The sequence below is a fragment of the Mus musculus genome, chromosome 4 (genome assembly GCF_000001635.26).
Source record: "Mus musculus strain C57BL/6J chromosome 4, GRCm38.p6 C57BL/6J".
NCBI lineage: Eukaryota > Metazoa > Chordata > Mammalia > Rodentia > Muridae > Mus > Mus musculus.
The window spans coordinates 116,833,139-116,851,008 of record NC_000070.6 but is presented as its reverse complement, the minus strand read 5'-3'; the positions used below and the strand labels follow the sequence as shown (position 1 = coordinate 116,851,008).

The 17,870-nt window shown below is 45.3% G+C and overlaps 1 pseudogene; it reads left to right on the top strand.

Moving 5' to 3' along the window:
• Rpl36-ps8 (ribosomal protein L36, pseudogene 8) lies at positions 10,765-11,129 on the top strand (annotated as a pseudogene).

Here is a 17,870-nt window from a genome sequence, read left to right as displayed (position 1 = left end):
CTGTAACCCTGAAAGGAAGACCAGTTTGACTCTCGTTTATTCAAACATGAAAATCTGTAAGTATTTACTGAGCATCCACTATCAAACTTACACTATGTTAGCCATTCTCACTGGCCACCCATGGGAACAGATACAAGTGATCGCACAAACAAGTGATTCAGACTCCCATAGGACAAGCAAGGGTAAGGGACCTATGTCTAAGTCTATCAATGGCTACACTGGAGAAGGGAGGGAAATCCAGACCTGGCTTTCTTTTATCTTTTCATTGGGTCTCTGTGTGTGTGTGTGTGTGTGTGTGTGTGTGTGTGTGTGCACGCTCGCGCTCACCTGTGTGCTCCAGCCTGGCCTAGAACCTCAGCTCCCTAGTACTGAGATTATAGACGTGAACCACCATGACATACTGCCCAGGCCTGGTTTATCACCACCACCACCACCCTCCACCCTCCCCCACCCCGTGTGTGTGTGTGTGTGTGTGTGTGTTCTTGTGTGAATATGAGTACATTGTGTACACATGCGTGTGGAAGCCAGAGGTTGACATTAGGTCATCAGGTCTCTCTTCCTCAATAGCTCTTTGCCTTAAAAAAAAAAAAAAAAAAAAAAAACCCTCAGAGCTCACCACTTTGGCTAAGATGGCTAATCAGTGGGCCCCAGGGATCCACCTATTTTGCCTCCAAGTGCTGAGATTACAGGCACACACGCACTGCAGACCTAGCTTTTAAAGTTGAGTGCTGGAGATCCAAAGTCAGAACTTGGTTTGTATGCAGCAAACCCTTTAAGGACTGAGCCACTTCTCAGCCTCAGGCTTGAGTTCCTGATCTTCTGTCTGCAGTGTGGTGACATCACCTGGAAGCATGTGAGCGTCACAGCCTCACTTGGGGATGTCTCTAATTGAACAGAAAATCCCCCCACATGTGGGATTTTAAGCAACTCATTAGGCATTTGGCCAAGAATCACTTTGCAGGCTTAGCTGACCCAGAAAAAGAGATCATAGAAGTATGCCTTTACGGAAATTTAACGATCATAGTTAATAAATAGTAACTTGGAAAAAATGAGCATGGAGGGAAATCTGAGGAAGAGGCACATGACTGGAGCTCTTGGAATGAAGAATGGAGGGACACTGGGATCCCATTACAAACCCCCACCAAATGGTAACCACCTCCAAGAAGGCTCCCGGTGAGTGGGGCTGCATGTGCTGCAGATGGCCACCTCTTCCCCCAAGCACCTTCTTCTTGCCAATCTTACCTAATAAACTCGAGACCAGGGACATGACAGCAGGATAGTTATGCAAGGATTATCCATATTAACTACCCTTTACAAAGATACAGTAGCAGCTGAGTATTCAATCAGCCAGCATTAGAAGCCAACACTTAACCTTCATTCTGATGGCATTCTCAGGAGGAACAGCCAGTCACCCTTACAGCAGGCTGGTTACACCACCCAGCTCCTGCTATGGAAGTGCAGCAATTACTGTTGGCTGGAATACTTGTTCAAAATATGTTTTTTCCTTCCTGGACCTGCAAGGCTTCCAGTAAAGCCCTAATCCTTGGACTTATGGGATTTCTTGTTTACTATTACCTAGCTCATACAGTGTCTTTCCAACCAAAGAGCTTCCTCTATGGTCACTGAAGAACCTCAGTGGGTTTCTACCCAGCTATCCTTCAGTAGCTTCCATGACAGAACAGCAAAAACCGCCCCTGAAGCCTGACGGTGCCAGAGGACATCTGATATGGCTGGGTGCTCTTCCTCTACCTATAGGACATGCATTAAACTGATCAGTATATATGGCGTTGTTTTCCCCTAATCAGAATTCTTGGGTCTGAGATCCAAGGAGAAGAAGTGAGAGTGGGGGAGCCAGGGATGGTGGTGCATGCCTTTAGTCCCATAAAGCAGACATAGGTTCTGAGTTCAAGGCCAGCCTGGTCTACAGAGTGAGTTCTGGGAAAGCCAAGTCTGTTACACAGAGAAATCCTGTCTCAAAACATTACAGAAGAAGAAGCAGCAGCAACAGCAGCAGCAGCAGGAGGAGGAGGAAGAGGAGGAGGAGGAGGAGGAGGAGGAGGAGGAGGAGGAGCAGGAGCAGGAGGAGGAGGAGGAGAAAGAAAGAGAGGCTGGAGAGATGGCTCACCAGTTAAGAGCACCGACTGCTCTTCCAAAGGTCCTGAGTTCAAATCCCAGCAACCACATGGTGGCTCACAACCATCTGTAATGGGATCCAATGCCCTCTTTTGATGTGTCTGAAGACAGCCATTTACTCATGTAAATAAAATAAATGAATCTTAAAAAATAAAATAAATCTTAAGAAGAAAGAAGGGAGGGAGGGAGGGAGGAAGGAAGGAAGGAAGGAAGGAAGGAAGGAAGGAAGGAAGGAAGGAAGGAAGGATGACAATATCTCCCAGCGTTGCCCAGGCTGGTCTCAATTTACCACAGTTCTCCTGCTGTCTCACTCTGAGCATAGAGATTACCAATATGTGCCACCACACCCAACAACCTTAATATCTTTATTTCCTATCCCTGTAACATGGGGTTTCATATGTTTCGAGACATTCAGTTCGAAGAAGAAATGTTTACAGTGGGCATGATAGTTCACACCTGTAATCTCAGCACTTGAGAGGCAGAGGCAGGAGGACTGCCACAAGTTCAATTGCAGCCTAGTCTGCATAGCAAACACCCAGCTGTCCCAGGCTACAGAGTGAGACCGTGCTCCGTCCCGGAGGAGGGTGCTCCCCACCCCCACCCACCCCCACCTCCACCCCCACCCCCTGTGACAGCACACACTGCTCAGGAGCAAGGAAGGCTGATGTGGACATTTTAGAGCTCTACACCCAGAACTTGGGAGTTGGTTATGTGTAGTGGAGTGCAGAGGTGGTTCAGTTGACAGTGTGTGAATCAGGCCATCAACCTGCCACGCAGTGTCACTACTACCCTCTCTGGAGCCCTAAGAATCACAGAAAGAAAAGATGGGAACTTCCTTTTCCAGGTCCCCTCCCCTGTGTATTTCTGAGGCAGGGTAGAAAGACAGGTGGGGGGGGGAGGAAAAGGAGCCCCTCTCTTTACCCCAGGCTGGTTGAAGCCTCTTGCCAGTTGCCTCAGGAAGTTCAGCACATTTAACATTTGTCATATAGGTTGCCTACATACAAACAGTACTAGTTTTATATGAAGTTGTGTTCACATCAGAATGTGGAAATTCAATGAGCTAAAGCAGACAGGACTTTCAGGTATAGTTTCTCTCTCAGACATTCTCCAGGAGTTTCACCAACAAGACTCTTAACTTTTATTTACAGTAAAGATATCCTAACTGCCCACAGTCCTGTGGCCTGGGGCTTTACTGTTGTGATCTTGTCCAGAGCTGCCCTGTGATCTCATAGTTTCTTCTTTTCTTTTCTTTTCTTTTCTTTTCTTTTCTTTTCTTTTCTTTTCCTTTCTTTTCCCTTTCTTTCTTTCTTTCTTTCTTTCTTTCTTTCTTTCTTTCTTTCTTTCTTTCTTTCTCTCTCTCTCTCTCTCTCTCTCTCTCTCTCTTTCTTTCTTTCTTTCTTTCTTTTTCTTGGTTTTTCTGTGTGGCCCTGGCTGTCCTGTAACTCACTCTTTAGACCAGGCTGGCCTCAAACTCAGAAATCCGCCTGCCTCTGTTTCCCAAGTGCTGGAATTAAAGGCATGTGCCACCACTGCCCAGCTCTTTTTCGTTCTTCCTTCCTTTCTTTTCTTTTCTTTTCTTTCTTTTTTTTTTTTTTTTTGAGACAGTCTCTCTATATATACCCTGGGTATCCTAGAACACTCTGTAGACCAGATTGGCCTCAAACTCACAGAGATCCCCCTGCATCTGCCTCCCCAGTGCTGGGAATAAAGGCGTGCACCACCACACCTACCTTCACTGAAGATTTTTAACAGTCTATCAAAAATAGTAACTTCAGAGCTCAGCAAAATTACAAATAACTACTGTAAAGACCATGAAGTACGCCTGGCATGGTGGTGTACACCTTTAATCCCAGCACTCGGGAGGCAGAGGCAGGTGGATTCCTGAGTTCAAGGCCAGCCTGGTCTACAAAGTGAGTTCCAGGACAGCCAGGGCTATACAGAGAAACCCTGTCTCAAAAAAAAAAAAAAAAAAAAAAAAAAAAAAAAAGAGAGAGAGAGATAGAGAAATGAAAAGAAAAATGAGGAAGATATGGCCTGCTCTGTCCTTGATGCTTAGAGCAAAATATGAAAGGAAAGAGATACATGGAAAAAGTGATTATTAAGCAAAAATCAACTGTTTGATTTAGGAAATTTCTCAGTTTATCCCTCTGTTTCTCTCTGTCTATCTGTCTGTTTCTCTCTCTCCCCCTTTCTAGAGATGATCTCACTGTGTTGCCAAGGCTAGTCTTAAACTGGCAATCCCCCTTCCTTGGCCTCCCAAGTAGCTGGTTTATGGGCAGATGCCACCACAGCTGCAGGCTGTGCACACCTTGCACACCTTGCAGGCAGTGTGCTCCAGAACTGAAGCCAAGTGCATAGCTGCAGACTCTGCTGAGAAGTGTGGTTGTGTGACTGGCAGATTTAATCAGCCATCTCAGCTCAAGCAGGAAGGATCCAGGCAGAACTCAACTTATATCACAGCCTGGTCTCTATGACATTCATCTTAGACCCACACATTTATTTATTTATTTATTTATTTATTTATTTATTTATTTATTTTGAGACAGGGTTTCTCTGTATAGCCCTGGCTGTCCTGGAGCTCACTCTGTAGACCAGGCTGGCCTCAAACTCAGAAATCTGCCTGCCTCTGCCTCCCGAGTGCTGGGATCAAAGGCGTGCGCCACCACACCCGGCGCACAAATTTTTTTTTTTTTGAGAATGTTGTAGCTACAGAAACATTGACATGGGGCTGGAGAGATGGCTCAGTGGCTCAGAGCACTGGCTGCCCTTTCAGAGGACCCAGGTTCAATTCCCAACACCCACATGGCAATTCACACCTGTCTGTAAGTCCAGTGCCAGGCAGGGCTTCTGACACCCTCACACTGACAGACATGCAGACAAAACAACAATGCACATTAGATAACAATAAATTTAAGAAAGGAAAAGAAACTAATTGAACTACTGGAGACAGAAACAGAATGAAATGAAGGACGATTGTCAGACTTCAGGGATTCTACAGGCAAGAAATGAGCTGGCAGGATTACTCACCAACGCGTATGTGATGTGATTCAATAAGAAGGAAGGAGAACTCTGAAGACAGATCCCCTGATGCTGAGATCAGAGATGGCAGCACAGAAAGCAAAGAAGCCTCTTTAGGCACAGATGAGATCAAGCTGCCAAGTCTTACCCCAGGCTTGAAACCTCGGGAAATGGCCCTGCTCAGTTTCAAACGCTTTGAAACCTGGGGCCTCCATTATTCCTTCCATTTTCTCACTCTTAGCATGGAGGGGTCTGTCGTATGTTCATTCTGGCATTGTATTTTAGAAGCAAATTATTGGATTTTGTTTGTTTGTTTGTTTGTTTTATTTTATTTTACAGGTCTACAAAAAGAGGTGAACCTAGCTCCAGACAGACCAGAAAGAGCCCCGCCTCCTCTTGCTGTTTAAGTGATAAGGAGCATGAGATGGAGCAGGTAGTTTGAGACCTAGGATTTAGATGTGCTGGAATGAGCTAGGACTCGGGGCAGGTTGGGATGGCGTGAGTGTACTTTGTAGATGGAACATATATGAATTTGAGGGGACAGGGGAGCAGACTCTCCAGGCATGAACAGCATCTCTCATGTCTACTGGAGAATCAGAACATACCTTATTTAGAAATAGCCTTTTCAGCCAGGCGTGGTAGTGCACAACTTTAAGCCCAACACTCGGGAGGCAGAGGCAGGCAGATTTCTGAGTTCGAGGCCAGCCTGGTCTACAGAGTGAGTTCCAGGACAGCCAGGGCTATACAGAGAAACCCTGTCTCAAAGAAAGAAAGAAAGAAAGAAAGAAAGAAAGAAAGAAAGAAAGAGAAGGAGAGAAAGAGAGAAAGAGAGAGAAAGAAAGAAAAAAGAGAGAGAAAGAAAAGAAAAGAAAAGAAAAGAAAAGAAAAGAAAAGAAAAGAAAAGAAAAGAGAAAAATGAAATAGCCTTTTCAGGTGGAATCAAGGTGACATTATACTAGGGTGATCTTGAAGTATGATTGTTAACCTTCTAAGAAGCCTTGGGAGGGCACAGCTCTGGGTGAAGACAGTGTTAGAGATTGGAGTAATGCAAGTCTACCTAAAGGTTAGCAGCAACGGCTACACCTGCTAGAGAAGTCCACAGTGATTCCCCGTGCGCCTCCTGAAACAGCTCCACTGCTCCTTCTTTCTGGATGTCTGCTTTCCAGAACTGTGACAGAGAGTATTTCTATCATTTTAGGCCATCTGTATGCAACAATTTGTTAAAGCATACCTAGGACACTAATCTATTGATCGGTACTTCATCCTTGTAGTTTAACTTGTGTGCATGTGAGCCTGTGGTGTGTATGCCACATGTGTGCAGGTGCCTCAGGAGGCCAGAAGAGGGAGCTGGATCCCCAGGAGCTGCTGGTACAACAGCTGTAGGCTGCTGGATGTGGATTCTAGGAACCAAACTCTAGCGCTCTGGAGAAGCGGGAAGCATTCTTTTTGTTTTGTTTGTTTTGTTTTGAGCAGGGTCTCACTGTGTAGCCCTGATTGGCCTGGAATTCACTATGTACACCAAACTGGCCTCAGACTCACAGAGATGCCTCTGCTTCCTACGTGCTGGGATTAAAGTAGCAAGAAGCACCTTTAACCAATGAGCCATCTCTCTAGCCCTGATCATTGTATTTTTAAATACAAGCCTTTTGTTTAACAGCTAGATCATAGGTTTTTTTTTTTCTTTCAATTTATCACTTAGCTTTTCATGTTGTCAGTATCACTGGTCTCTATGCCCTCTGAATGCTAGAGATCAAGCCTTATCAAGCCAGCTCAGTCAGTCAATGGGTTCTGGCGGGGGGGTGGGGGGGGAGTGAGGATTAAATAGAAAAAGACAATTAGACAACACTGTAGCATGACCCCAGTCTGTTCTGAGGCTGAAGTGGGTTTATTTTTTTCCCTGTATGCATTTTTTTCTTTTTTTTTTTTTTCCTCTTTTTTTCCTGTCTGTTTTTATTACCATTCTAAGTACATGCAAATAATGTCAGTTCTAGGTTAAGGAACACACAAGGCAATTAACACAAATAGTCAAAGAACAAGCAAGGCAATAAACAAAGACCCACGAGCACTGTTTCTAGGGGCTTATCAGGATAACTAAGATATCTGAGCCTACTTCCCTGTCCTAGTCCAAAGTTAAATTCCTGCCTAAAGCCTACTTCTTCATTCTAGCTCAAAATCCCTGCCTGAGCTTACTTCCCTGTCCTGGCCCAATGTCAAATTCCTGCCAAGTTTCTAGAAGCAGCCCCCAAAGCTCTCCACAGAGTCCAGGGCTTTGCACATGGAGGCAAATGCAGCCAATTTATGAAACTTTTAATGTAAAAGTGATAAACCTTTCCCTTTATGTTTTATGCTTTCTGTGTTCCATTTAAGAAACCATCCCCAGAGAGTCTGGCAGTGGTGGCACATGCCAATTGGGAGGCAGAGGCATGCAGAGCTCAGAGTGTGAGGCTAGCCTAGTCTATGAAGCAAGTTCCAGGATAGTCAAGGCTGTTATACAGAGAAACCCTAAGAAAACCTAAGAAAGAAAGAAAGAAAGAAAGAAAGAAAGAAAGAAAGAAAGAAAGAAAGAAAGAAAGAAAGAAAGAAAGAAAGAAAAAGAAAGAAAGGAAGGAAGGAAGGAAGGAAGGAAGGAAGGAAGGAAGGAAGGAAGAAAGAAATCTTTTCCCAAAATCACAAAAATGTTTCCCCTTATTTCTTCTTTACCACTTTCTGAATGGTGTCCTGGTCTGGGTAAGACTGTGTCTTTTAGATCATTTGCTCAAGCACTCAGTAATGCCCCCACCCTGTCTCCTGACAGGTAACTTCCTTTCTGCCATAATACTGTATCACATTCCATATATACAGGGGTCTGGTTTTAGCATCTCTCGTCTGATTTTTTTATTTTTTCCGAGACAGGGTTTCTCAGAACTCAGAAATCTGCCTGCCTCTACCTCCCAAGTGCTGGGATTAAAGGCGTGCGCCACCACTGCCTGGCTGTTCCTAGAATTTTAATGTTTATTACGTCAGAACCTCATCAATGTATTTCTGATATACAGATGATAAGAGAGGTGGAGTCTCTTATGGCTGATTAGCCACCTGTCCCTTCCATGCTGCATGCACATCTTACATGCAGGGCACTTTCCAATGTCAGACTACCTCCTTCCCCTCCCAAATGCCAGACTTTCTTCTTTGTAGCTTACGGCACCTCCTGCTTGCTCCTTTCCATTCACATCCTGCCTCTCCTTTTCTGGGGCTTGATTTTCAGTTTCCTCTAGACTCAGTCCTGGGAGAGAGAGCTCCCGATTCCAGTGGCTCACTTTCTAAACTCTTCATTTGCCTATCTTCCTTCTTTTGAAAATGAATGCTGAGCCAGGCGGTGGTGGCAGTGGTGGCACATGCCTTTAGTCCCAGCACTTGGAAGGCAGAGGCAGGTGGATTTCTGAGTTAGAGGCCAGCCTGGTCTACAAAGTAGTTCCAGGACAGCCAGGGCTATACAGAGAAACCCTGTCTCAAAAAAAAAAAAAAAAAAAAAAAAAGCCAAAAAAAACTGAAAAGAAATGCTTTAGGCACTGTGATTTTAAATACCTTAGCCACCCTTGCATGTCACTGTCCTTGGCTAAAGAAATAGATGTCTAGTTTGTAAGGTTATAGTATGGGAAGTCTCATCCAGTGATGCTCATTGCCTACTTACCCAGGCCGACACCATTTTCAGCTCCATGTTTCTTCTATGCTTCAGGAGATTATAAAGGAAAACTTGGCTTTCCTTAGGGTAACTTGGGCCAGTATTTAGTTGGAAGGTTGTGAAAAGAGTAATTCAATTAAAAAGTACCCCCATTCAGGTTATTCATTTAACAAATACAATAAGCATATACCATGTCCCAAACTGTGGCCTTTGAGTATTCTAAAAACGCAGGCACTGTCTGGGGTTCACATCCTCAGTTAGGTGCCAACCATTTGACACAATGGTTATAATAAAATGTAGTAACTTCTCTAAACGTTGTGGGAACGTGCAGAAGGCAGCTCGGTCATGACCACGTCCAAAGTGTCTCAGTTTGACAAGTAGGTGCTGTGTTAACAGGAGTTAAATGAGGGGCTGGGGATATAGCGAGGGTGGTAGAGCGCTTGCCAAAAATGGACAAGGTTGTGAGTTTGGTCCCCAGCACTGAGTGAAACCAGGCATGCCTGTAATCCTTGCGCTAGGAAAGAAGAGGCAGAATAGTCAGAAGTGCAAAATCATCCTCAGCTCTAGAGTGAGTTTGAGGCTGGCCTGGACTACATGAGATCCTGCTTCCGGAAAAAAAAAAAATTATAAAAGCCTCCCACGGGGTGTGGGGAGAGCAGAGTAACTACAAGATAAACCATATGACGTCCCTGTCCTCAGGAACTCAGTCCAGTGAAGGATAAGAAGATAACTGTCAATGAGAAGTGGAAAAAGTAACTAAGACTCAACAGATTGGAGCACGGCCATTCCCTAGGAGCAAAGACATTCAGTCTTCATTCTACCAACCAAATGCACAGCTCTTCCAAAATGCCTTCACACTCCCAGAAGCCATCTAGCCACGACTAAACACAACATGCCTGCATCCATACATAACACACTGTGTCATGTACCACTGTAGCTGACATTTGTGAAAGCCTGATGTAATCTGAGATATTATATAGAGAGGACCTACTATGTGCCACGGCTTTGCAGTGTATTTGTTTGTTTGTTTGTTTGTTTAGTGGCGGTGTTACAGATCCAACCTGAAGCCAAAGGCTCCACCACGGAGCACCTCGAATCATTTTATTCAGAGCTGACATGAAATTTTTGATGTAAGTATTGCTATTTTCAGTTCATAAATCATGTTCAAGGTCAATCCTGAAATGGGGGAGAGCCAGAGAGAGGTGACTCAGCGGGTGCAAGGCACTTGCCACAAGTCCTGATGATCTGAGTTCAGTCCCTGGAAAGTACATGGTACAGAGGGAGCTCAACTCCTGTAAACTGTTCTCTGACCTCCACATGCATTCTGTGACATGTGTGCACGAGCTCTCTCTCTCTCTCTCTCTCTCTCTCTCTCTCTCTCTCTCCTTTTTTGGCTCTCCTAGAACTTGCTATGCAGACTAGGCTGGACTCAACCTCCTTGAGATCTATTTGCATCTACTTCCCAAGTGCTGGGATTAAAGGTGTGTGTGACCACAACTAGCTCTAAACCTAAGTTTCACCATCTTTAAAACACATTTGCCAAACATTGGTGGTGCACGCCCTTAGACCCAGCACTTGGGAGCCAGAGGCAGGCAGATCTCTGAGTTCTGAGGCCAGCCTGGTCTACAGAGTGAGTTCCAGGACAGCCAGGGCAATACAGAGAAACCTTGTCTCCAAAAAAACAAAAGCAACCTACACTTTTAAATATGTTTGTTTTACAGACGCCCGTTTGCTTTCTTCACCCCAGCCTCACTAGACTCTTTCTGTTCCTTAGCCTTCCTCAAAACCGCCTTCTTGCTGTCCCTGCAGTCATCGAGTCATCAGAGAGCAGCAGGTAAGTGGGTCTCGTCGGGGCTCCTCTGGCGCCATCAGGCCTCCTGGCCCCGCGGGGCATCCCGGCGTGCAGACAGGCAGGCGGGTGCGCGCGGGGCCGAGGTACCGAGTCTCAGCCACTGTCTTCTCTCGGCTGCCCGCAGACATGGCCCTGCGCTACCCCATGGCCGTGGGCCTCAACAAGGGCCACAAGGTGACGAAGAATGTCAGCAAGCCGAGACACAGCCGGCGCCGCGGGTGCCTCACCAAGCACACCAAGTTCGTGCGGGACATGATCCGGGAGGTGTGCGGCTTCGCGCCCTACGAGCGGCGCGCCATGGAGTTGCTCAAAGTGTCCAAGGACAAGCGGGCACTTAAGTTCATCAAGAAGAGGGTGGGCACGCACATCCGTGCCAAGAGAAAGCGGGAGGAGCTGAGCAACGTGCTGGCAGTCATGAGGAAGGCGGCCAAGAAGGATTGATGAACCCTCCCCCAATAAAAGATCGTTTGTTTTAAAAAAAAAAATTAAAAACACCTTCTTAGTTTTCTTATTTGTTCAGACATTTGCGGGGAACATAGCAGAAGGCATCAGCACCCTACTCTAACGCCTTGGCCTGGAGCACAGCGTGCCTGCTGTTTCTGAGAACAGTGGGTTCGGAACACCTGCATCTCTTGACCTGCGAGTTTCATTTGGCTATAAGAGGGCCATAGGCCAGGAAGGCTGAAGCGGTAAAAAATAATTACACTTGCCAGGAGAACTCCTCAACCACTGTGGGGTGGAGCTGCTAGGAAAATATCCCAGCTTCCTGAACCCCTGGGGCAACAATTCTGAGTCTAGTCTGTCCATTCTATACATCTCTTTGAAGAGCCCCCACTAGAACGGAGCCCCCATTGCATCGGCTATATCCTTCTCATTAAGGAGGAGCTTTTATTGACACTCACTCTCCTCTACCCCATCTTCCTATTCTCTCATCATATTGCTTAGGATCCCCCTCTGATAAACACATTCATCTGGAGTCTGCTGAGGTGGTGAGTCTCACTGGGACAGAGTTCTGCCTGGGCAGCCTTCACAAAGTCTTCTCTCAGCTGCGTTGGTACTCTGACCTCTGACCTCCCTTCACCCCAGCTTCTGGGAACCCTTTGTCATTCTGTCCTGGAGCCTGTCTAATTGCAGGCCTGACTAGCTTGCTTTGAACAGCTCAAGAATGGCACCCTGGCCTTCTGAGTCCTCTCTGCTTCCAGCACTCAGTGATGTCCCAACAGACAGGCCACACTGTTCAAAGTCCTTCTTACAGTTAATACTCTCACCCTTGACAACTCCCGGGGAGTTGTGTGACCATTTGGTTGAGACATGTTTACAATTGCTAAAAATCAAGAACAGAAGATTGTTACAAAGAACAATTTTTCCCTGGTTCAGACCTGAAATGAGCTAAGGAAGGGATCCCACAATTTGCAAGATTTAGTTCCTATGGGGACTGAGAAGATGGCTCAGCAGTTAATAATTAATTGGTACTGCTCTTGCTGGGATCCCAGGACCCATACATACATAATATGAGGCTTAACACTGTAACTCTAGTTCCAGGGGATCCAAGACTCTGGCCTCTGAGAACACATGTGTGCACTCTGTGCACATAAACTTATATAGACGCACACACACATAAGTAAGTAAATATGTTTGTTTGTTCAAGATTTAGCCAGGTATTGTGGTGCACACTCTTAATTCCAGCAATTAGGAGGCAGAGGCAGGCAGGCATATGAATGAATGCAAGGCCACCCCTGTCTACATAGTGAATTCCAGGCCAGCCAGGCTCACATAGTGAGACTATGTTTAAAAAAAAAAAAAAAAGTTACTGATTCGGATAGATTTCTTCTCCCTCTCCCTTTTGTGGTGTTGGTTTGAGAAAGGGTTTCCCTGTATAGCCCTGGCTGGCCTGGAGCTTACACTGAAGCTGGCCTTGAACTGAGAGGTCCACCTGCCTCTGCCTCCCACTCAAGATCAAAGGTGTGCACCACCACTGCCTGGGAAGATTTATCCAAAAATTTAGTGCATGCAGATGAGTGATGTTACTGCTGGTACCTGCTGGGATTGGCTCCAGGCCACCTCCAACGCCAAATTCCATAGACACTAAAGTTTCTTATTATGAAATGATGTGTGCAGTGTTTGCATAGACCCTGGGCACTTTGTTTCTATACTTAAGTCTTTTTTTGGGTTTTTTTTTTTTTTTTTTTTTTTTTTTTGGTTTTTTTGAGACAGGGTTTCTCTGTGTAGATCTGGCTGTCCTGGAGCTCACTCTGTAGACCAGGCTGGCCTTGAACTCAGAAATTCGCCTGCCTCTGCCTCCCAGGTGCTGGGATTAAAAGCTTGCGTCACCAAGCCCGGCCTATCTCCAGGATTCTTATAGAACCTGATACAACAAACAACTCTGTCCCTGTTTTAATGCTGTATCATCTATGCAATAAGGTCTCTATTTTCAATAAAGATTTACATTTTCTCCAATACTAGTGTTATCTTAATTTGTGGGGGACTTTATTTATTTATTTACTTATTTGGCTTTTCGAGACAGGGTTTCTCTGTGTATCCCTGGCTGTCCTGGAACTCACTCTGTAGACCAGGCTGGCCTCGAACTCAGAAATCTGCCTGCCTCTGCCTCCCAAGTGCTGGGATTAAAGGTGTGTGCCACCACGCCCGGCTTTATTTATTTAGCAAGTATTCTACTTTGCCTGCTGCTCCTGAACTTCCCTTCTCTTTCCCCTTCCAGTCTGTGACGCTTCATTGCCAACTCACTGTTCAGAATCATCTAGGAGAGCGAGCGCCTTGGGCATCATGTCTATGGCATATGGCGGTGTCTCCAGGCAAGTCTGACTAAGGAAGGAAGGTTCTCGCTGAATGTGGGCAGCACTTCCTTCCTTTCTCTCTCTCTCTCCTTTCTTTAAAGATTTTTTACTATTATTTAGTATGTATTTATTTTATGTATATGAGTACACTATAGCTGTACAAGAGGTTGTGAGCCATCATGTGGTTGCTGGGAATTGAATTTAGGACCCTGCTCGCTCCGGTCAGCCCCGCTTACTCTGGCACAAAGATTTTTTTTGTTTGTTTTGTTGTTTTTCAAACAGGGTTTCTCTGTGTAGCCCTGGCTGTTCTAGAACTCACTCTGGGATTAAAGGTGTACGCCACCACCGCCTGGCTAGATTTTTTTTAAAAGATTTATTTATTTATTTATTTATTTATTTATTTATTTATTTATTTATTTATTTATTATATGGAAGTACACGGTAGCTGTATAGGTTGCTTATATACAGTGTCTGTCTTCAGACACTCCAGAAGAGGGCATTCGATCTCATTACAGATGGTTGTGAGCCACTATGTGGTTGCTTGGCTTTGAACTCAGGACCTCTGGAAGAGCAGTCAGTGCTCAACCACTGAGCCATCTCTCCAGCCCTGTGGGCAGCACTTTCCATGTGCTAAGCTGAGTACCAGCGATCACCTCTCTCTGCTTCCTGACTGCTGACACAACTTGACCACCTCACACGCTGCTACTGTGTCCCCTCTTCAACAGTGAGCCAACATGATGCCTTCCTTCTTCCCTTGAGTGGCAGTGAAGGAAGCAGCTGATGGAGGACATGGCCCAGGGACTACAGGAGCCCTGAGCCCTCTCCTCCCTAAGGCAGAGCTCATCCTACTGCCAGCCTCAGAGGTTCCTCCCACTTTAGGTATCTAAAAGGAACAGGGTTGCTAGAGTCGCCCTTTCTCTTCTTCACAGATAAAGGTGGAAGGTTTGTCCTCTTTGAAGAGCAGGAGCCAGGAGAAGAGTTTGGGTCTCACTTCCAGTCTTCCTCAATCTTTCAGGATCATCTTGGTTACATCTGGGAAGTGAGAGATAACAATATTCCGTCTCTGTTTCTTATCTATAAAACATGGGTTTGCTGACTGGAGATCTAATTTAGATTATGATCTCCCACCATCACGTCTGGCAGTACTGCACATAAACTACAGTGTCAGAAAACAGACGCTCAATTTTCCAGCTCTGCCACTTACCCGCCATATATGACTTTGAGTAAATTATTTACTCTCTCTAACCGTTGGTTTTTGAGTGGAGAGTAAAGCAGCCACCTATGAGGTTTTAGGAAGAACTAGATGAAGTGTTAAAACTCCATAATTCTGTGAGGGCCACAGATATGCTAACTGTCCATACCTATAGTCAATTGTATAGTCAAATACAGGCTATGCCCTCTATCAAATGGGCGTACAGATAGTTAAGAGACTGTAGTCTCTGTCCAGGTAGATACATAGTAAAGATTCTGGCTGATGACCAATGGCACTCTGACCTGAGAATGTCAGAAAAAGAAATCATTGCATCAAATGCAGAGATAGTGAGTGGCACACTAAACCATTAACCTACTGTGCCTGGGCCAGTGCATATATCCACCAGCCTCAACTGACATTGTGTCAGGGTAGAGCTTCCATCAGGTTGTGCCCACTGAGCAGTTTACTGTAGCACTTCTCAAACTTCAGTGTGTCCCAAAGTCACTTGGTGATCTGGCTAAAAAGTGGATTCTCATCCAGCAGGCAAAGGTAGAGGGGGCCTGAAAGCAACCAGGTGACCCCGAAGCCACCAACGCCTCCACCTTCTTTGGAGTGACCAGCAACTGATTAAGAGCTAGTCGGTAAGTTTCATAGCGTTGTGAACTTCACTGTCTGCCTCACAAGTCAGTGGTGATCTGCTTGTTGAAAAGCAGCAATCACGCTGGGCAGTGGTGGTGCATGCCTTTAATCCCAGCACTTGGGAGGCAGAGACAGGTGAATTTCTGAGTGCCAGGCCAGCCTGGTCTACAGAGTGTGTTCCAGGACGCCAGGGCTACACAGAGAAACCCTATCTCAGAAAACCACAAAAAAAAAAAAAAAAAAAAAAAAAAAAAAAAAAACCAGCAATCGCTATAACACAAATAACATAGCTCTATGTTCCTATAAAACCATGCTTGCAGAAACAGGTGAGTAGATTTGGCCTGTGGGTTGTAATTTGTTGTCCCCTGGTCTAATGTGTTTAAAATCAGCATAGTGTGTGTATTTGTGGGGATACATGTTACATGTTCGTGTGTGTGTATATTTGTGGGTGGATACACACATACAACAGAAGTTGTGTACAGTGTCTAACTCTACCAATTTTCTCCCTGTCTTTTAAAGATTCTATCTTTATTACTTATGTGTCTGAGGGCTTTGCCTGCATGTACCTATACACCGTGTATGTGCCTGATGCTGTAAGAATTCAGAAGGGAGCTGGATCTCTTGGAATTGGAATTATGGACAGTTGTAAACAGATAATGTTCTTAACATCTGAGCCATATTTATTTGATACAAGGCCTCCCACTGAATGGCTATGCTGGCTGGCCAATCAGCACCAGGGAAACTCCAGTTTCTGCTTCCTCAGTATTAGGATCATAGGAATGACTCAGCCAGATTTTGATATAGATTCTGAGGCTCTAGCTTGGGCTAGGTCCTCATGCTTGCACAGCAAGCACTTCACAAACTCAACCATTTCCTCAGCTCTAGAAACCACTCTATGGCCATTCTTACAATGGAGACATTAACTTACCTCTAGACTTCTCAGGATCTATCTCCCTCCACCCACAATCTACGAGTTTGCAAGGGCAGCACTGCCCGGTTCTCATGAGGTAACGCAGTGGCTGATGCAGGATGGCTGCTTGCAAGGACGTCATGTTGCGTCACGTTGTGTTACACAAACTGTTGTGCTACAGGGGTACCCTCTACACACAAAACAAGGTGACTGACATTCTCCAGCAGACGCGACTTGTCTGACCCAGGATGGGCTTTTATAGGTCTTACTCAGAATTCTAGAATTTAGTCTAGGAAGGTTCCTGTGTTGGTCCACCTGTCTCTTACAGCAGTGGCTCTCAACCTTCCTAATGCTACAGCCTTTTACTACAGCTCCACATGTTCTAGTGATGCCCAAACAGTAAGATTTTTTTATTGTTGTTGCTACTACATTAACTATAATTTTGCTACTGTTATGAATCATAATGTAAAATTTTTTGGAGATAGAAGTTTGCCAAAGGAGTTGCGACACACAAGTTGAGAACCACTGTCTTAAATGGAGCCAATGGAAATATTTATTTATTTATTTATTTATTTATTTATTTATTTATTTAGGTTTTTCAAGACAGGGTTTCTCTATGTAGCCTTGGCTGTCCTGGAACTCACTATGTAGACCAGGCTGGCCTCAAACTCACAGGATCTGTCTGCCTTTGCCTCTCAAGTGCTGGGATGGATACATGTGTCACCATCACCTGGGGATTTTTTTTACTTTTATTTATGTGTGCAAGTGTTTTGTCTACATGTGTCTGAGTACCACATACATGCATGCAGTGCCCACAGCGGTGAAGAAGGCATCGTATCCCCTTGGCAGTTACAGACAGTTGTTAGCTGTCATGTGGGAATTGAATCTAGGTCCTTTGGAGGAGTACTCTTAACAACTGAGCAATCTCTCCAGGCCCCGGAATTTGATAAGATTTAAAACAGCAGCAACAACAAAACCTGCCAGGCAGTGGTGGCGCACACCTTTAATCCCAGCACTTGGGAGGCAGAGGCAGGTGGATTTCTGAGTTTGAGGCCAGCCTGGTCTACAAAGTGAGTTCCAGGACAGCCAGGGCCACACAGAGAAACCCTGTCTCAAAATACCAAAAACAAAACAAACTGATACATAAATTATTGCAGGAGTGTGTATTTCTGTTTGAAACTGGGTCTGACAATCAAGTATTGAAGTTTCATAAATATTGTTATATCTGTATAATAATGCATGATCACTAGATAGATCATTTTGTCAGCTGCATAGTAACTTCTAGATTCTTCCGCTAGGAGTCAGTGGCAGAGAAAATAACTTACCCCCTTGCACAGAAAGGGGCTTATTAGGAAAGTATGAGATGAGTCCAGGGTCCTGAGATGGGCTGAAGACCATCTGGAACCTGGTCTTCCAGAAATAACTCTCCACTTCACATAGCTGGGATTCGGGGACGGTCGTAACCAGAATGAGAGAATGCCAGATGCGTGAACCAGACAGAACCGTAGAGTCACTCGCTCTGGAGTCGTGTGCCTCTGTCACATCAAATGAGGATGTCATTTCCTGCATGTCTAGGTCTAGAATGCATCACCTTCTACCCATCTGGAGAAGCAAGATAAATGCCCCAGGCTCCCCTTCCACTTCCCCTGCTTAACTCAGCGTGATTGCATTTG